Raw genomic sequence first — 5,162 nt, 5'->3', positions numbered from 1 at the left:
CTTTGAAGCCGAGACCGAAACTGCCCTTGATGGGGGAGAAACAGGAAGCAGAGACATGTCACCCGAGCAGGGAGAACGTGTGAGCCACCCAGTCACTGCCTCTAACCCCAGTGGCCAGGTGCAGCCCTGGAGGAATCCCCCTGCAGCCTGGAAATGGGGTGCCTTTGTACCCACGTCACACATGATCAAACAAGATAAATCCCACAGATCCATCTTGCACTGTGTCTTGTCACCTCCCGTTTTCTAAAACCTTAGTCCCCCATGTTTCTCCGGCACCTGCCACATTAAGGCCAATCTCCTTATCTGACGTGCAAGCCACCTGTGAATCACAGCCACATGTAGCTTTCACACTCATCCTTTGGCCCCTGGGCTCCGGCCACAATAGGTGACATACCACACTTTTATTCCATTCTCCAGGCTTCTGCACACGCCACCCCCCTGCCTGCTGTTCCTCTCCTCTGTTCCCAGAGGACTCCTCCTATTCATCCATTAAAACCCAACTCAGGAGCTGGGGTGGTGGCTCAGGGGTAGAGCGCTTGCCCAGCCTGTGTGAGGCACTGGGTTCGATTCTCAGCACCACATAAATGAGCAAAATAAAGGCCCATCAACACCTAAAAAAAATATTTTAAATAAACAACAACAACTCAAAAGGAACCTCTTCTGCTTTAAACACTGGGCACTATCTGTGCTATGTATCTGTGCTTTGTAAGGTCAAAAAGAAGTGCAAATAAACTGAGTTCAGTGGCACATGCCTGTAATTCACAGCTCGGGAATCTGAGGCAGGAGGATTGTAAATCTGAAGCAAGCCTAGGCAATTTAGTGATGCCCTGTTTCAAAAAAAAAGGTCTGGGAATGTCGATCAGTGGTGGTTCAATCCCTAGCGCTGCAGAAAGACTGTTTCTTAGGTGGGCATGATGGTGCCAGCCCAATTCCAGCAACTCTGGAGGCTGAGACAGGAGGATCACAAGTTCAAAGCCAAACTCAGTAACATAGTGAGATCTTGTCTCAAAATAAAAAATAAAGGGGCTGGGGATGTGGCTCAAGCGGTAGCGCGCTCTCTTGGCATGTGTGCGGCCCGGGTTCGATCCTCAGCACCACATACAAACAAAGATGTTGTGTCCGCCGATAACTGAAAAAAATAAATAAATAAATACTAAAAAAAAATAAATAAAAAATAAAAAGGGCAGAGGTTGTGGCTCAGTGGTAAAGCACCCCTGGATTAAATCCCCAGTACAAAAAAAAAAGAGAAGTTTCTTTCTTCCTTCACAAATATTGACATGGATTTAGGGCTTCATATTTTCATCAATTGATTATATAATTTATTATTATTATTATTTTGTGAACCCAGGGCCTTGTGCATGCAAGGCAAGCACTCTACCAGATGAGCTATAATCCCCAGCCCTATTATTTATTTTAATGGTCAAATTGTCCCTAATTTGGCCAATGGGATCCCTTCAAACTGACATGAACACATCCTGACTTTCTAACTATATTCCTTTTTTTTTTTTTCCAGTGCTGGGGATTGAAACCAGGACTTCATGCATATTAGGCAAGCACTTACCACAGAGCTACACCCCCAGGCCCTGAAATGAGTCAGTCTTTCTTTCTTTCTTTTTAAAATATTTATTCTTTTTAGTTGTAGTTGAACATAATACCTTTATTTATTTATTTTTATGTGGTGCTGAGGATCAAACCCAGGGCCCCACACATGCTAGGCAAGCGCTCTACCACTGAGCTCCAGCCCCAGCCCTGAAATGAGTTTTTCAATACATATTTTCTAGTAGACAGAGCATTTGTACATATCTATATTTACTTGTCAATGTAGATACGGATGGAAAATAAATTAAAAAACATGAACTCAATCAAATATGAATCAGCGACTGTCGTTGAAGGGTGAATGGGTGGTTTGTACCATTTCATAGCTTTTTCTGAAGTTTTGAATTTTTTTTTTCTATATAAAAAGTTGAGATTTGGTCTAGGGCTGGAGCTCAGAGCTAGAGTGCTTGCCTGGTGTGCATAGGGCACTGGGTTCCACCTCAGCACCACATAAAGTAAAATAAAGATATTGTGTCCACCTATAACTAAAAAATAAATATTTTTTTTTAAAAAAGTTGAGATGTATGTAAAATAGTTATCCCAAAATACAAGGTTTGGGCTGGTGATGTGACTCAGGGTAGAGATCTTGCCGGGCATGCATGAGACCCTGGGTTCCCTCCCCATCACTTAAAAAAAAAAAAAAAAAAAAAAAAGTGAGATGTACTTTTAAAAATCATAGTTGAAGGGAAAGAAGAGAAGATAACAAGCCAATGAATGGCCGGCTCTGGAGGCCTCAGGCCCCTGACCCATCCCAGGACTCCATGCCACCTCTCTTCTAGCCCCTCCCTGCCTTCCGCCTGCCCCAGACCCAGAGGGAGGCAGGAAGTTCTAAGGCGCCTCTTTCCGCCTCAGTTTCAGCTGAGGTTTCAGTCTGAGAACCCAGCAGTCAGAGGGCTGGCGTCCACCCACCCCACCCTGTGCCTGAGGGAGGGCTTCCCCTTAGAAATCTGAGCTAGGGTCCCCTGGAGCATGTGAGCCAAACAGCTGTTTTATTTCTTGATTTAAAAATATATATATATTTATTATGGGCCAAGTCCTTTACATGGGAAAGCAAAGAATACACATTCAAGGGAGAACGTGGCCATCTCGAGAGCAGGAGATGCGTTTTTAGAGATCCTGGCTCTTCTTTTATTTATTTATTTATTTATTTATTTATTTATTTATTTATTTTGGGTACCAGGGATTGAACCCAGGGGTGCTTAACCACTGAGTCACTCCCTCCGCCATTTTAATTTTTTTTTTTTTTTTAATTTTTTGAGACAGGGACTTGCAAAGTTGCTTAGGTCCTTGCTAAATTGCTGAGGCTGGCTTTGAACTTTCGATCCTCCTGCTTCAGCCTCCCGAGCTGCTGGGATTACCGGCAGGCACCACCCATGCCTGGCCTTCTGACTCTTAAAAAGATTGGTGAGGGGTGGGTGTGGGAAGGTAGATGGGGATGACATCAGTCTGGTGATCTCAAAGCAGTTTCTGGTAGTCTGGCTGTTTTTAGGATCCTAAATGTGGTCTCCATTATCTGATCAGTAGATGATACTGATAATACTGTAAAGTTCCCTAAATTATGATTTTTCTCAAAATATGATATCTCTCTTTGTTTTATCTATGGAGTGGTGGGCTAACAGTATACAAACTAAGATTTACAGATTACCCAGAAATTGGAGAGTGACAGGCCTGGGAAAGAGACTGGCTTAGCGAGTAACAGGCGTCAAAACCTGCCCGCAGGAGAAAAATACCAGTGTTGGCCACAGTCATGCCATATCCCTGCAGAATTAGCCAACATCCTGGTGCTCAACCCTACCCCCCTGTAGGAGGCTGAAAAATGACCCCCAAGACATCTGCACCCTGATCCCTACTTCCTGTGACATTTCCTTTACATGACCAAAGGAACTTTGCTGATGTGATTCTGTTAAGGGTCTTGAGAGGGGAGATAATTTGGGACCCTAAATATAATCAGATGGGTGCTCATGAAATTGACAAGACTTGGACACAACTGGACATAAATTCCTTGAATAGCAAAGTGCTGAAGTTGTCTTTCAGGAAAAGCCTCCAGAATCCACTCAAGGATGGTTTGGAACCGGCTTTTCAAGAATGGACACGTGGCGGGCGCTGGGGATGTGGCTCAAGTGGTAGAGCGCTCACTTGGCATGCATGAGGCACTGGGTTCGATCCTCAGCACCACCTAAAAATAAGATATTGTGTCCACCTAAAACTAAAAAATAAATATTAAAAAAAGAAAGAATGGACACGTGGGGCTGGGGTTGTAGCTCAGAGCGCTTGCCTAGCATGCATGAGGCACTGCACTGCGTTCAATCCTCAACACCACATAAAAATAAATAAATAAAATAAACGCATTGTGTGTGTCCTTCTACAGCTAAAAGAAAGAAAGAAAGGGCATGTGCTAAAGAAGCCAGTTCATCCAGTCAGTGGCTTTTTGACATCACTGACTCAAAATCCCCTGTGCAACCTCAGGTAGAAGCACTAATCTTCAGGATACACAAAGAACTCAAAAATCTTTTTTTTTTTTTTAATATTTATTTTTTTAGTTTTCGGCGGACACAACATCTTTGTTTGTATGTGGTGCTGAGGATCGAACCCGGGCCTCCCGCATGCCAGGCGAGCGCACTACCTCTTGAGCCACATCCCCAGCCCCCTCAAAAATCTTAACACCAGAAAAACAAATAACCCAATCAATAAATGGGCTAAGGAACTGAACAGACACTTCACAGAAGAAGAAATACAATCAATCAACAAATATATGAAAAAAAATGTTCAACATCTCTAGCAATTAGAGAAATGCAAATCAAAACTATTCTAAGATTTCATCTCACTCCAGTCAGAATGGCAATTATCAAGAATACAAGCGAGGCTGGGGCTGTAGCTCAGTGGCTGAGTGCTTGCCTAGCATGTGTGAAGCACTGGGTTCGATCCTCAGAACCACATAAAAATAAATAAAATAAAGTTATTGTGTCCATCTATAACTTTAAAAAATACAATAAAAAAAGAATACAAGCAACAATACATGTTGGCAAGGATGTGGGAGGAAAGGCACACTCATACATTACTGGTGGGACTGCAAATTGGTGCAACCACTATGGGAAGCAGTATTGAGATTATCAGAAAACTTGGAATGGAACACCAATTGACCCAACTATCTCAATTCTCGGTTTATACCCAATAGACTTAAAATCGTCATACCATAGTAATGTAGCCACATCAATGTTTATAGCAGCTCAATTCACCATAGCCAAACTAGATGCCCTTCAACAGATGAATGGATAAAGAAAATGTGGTATATACACAATAAAGTATTACTCAGCCTTAAAGAAGAATAAAATGATATCATTTACAGGCAAATGGGTGGAGCTGGAGAATAACATGCTAAGCAAAATAAGCCAATTCCCAAAAAAACGAAGGTCAAATATTTTCTCTGATATGTGGGTACTAATTCACAATAGTGGGGGAGTTGGGAAGAATAGAGGTACTTTGGACTAGGCAGAGGGAAGTGTGGGGGGAGGGGGAGGGGAGTAGGAGAGATAGTAGAATGAATGGAACATTATGACCCTATACAT

This window comes from Marmota flaviventris, chromosome 17 (genome assembly GCF_047511675.1).
Source record: "Marmota flaviventris isolate mMarFla1 chromosome 17, mMarFla1.hap1, whole genome shotgun sequence".
Lineage (NCBI taxonomy): Eukaryota > Metazoa > Chordata > Mammalia > Rodentia > Sciuridae > Marmota > Marmota flaviventris.
Note: the sequence above shows the minus strand (reverse complement) of the source record.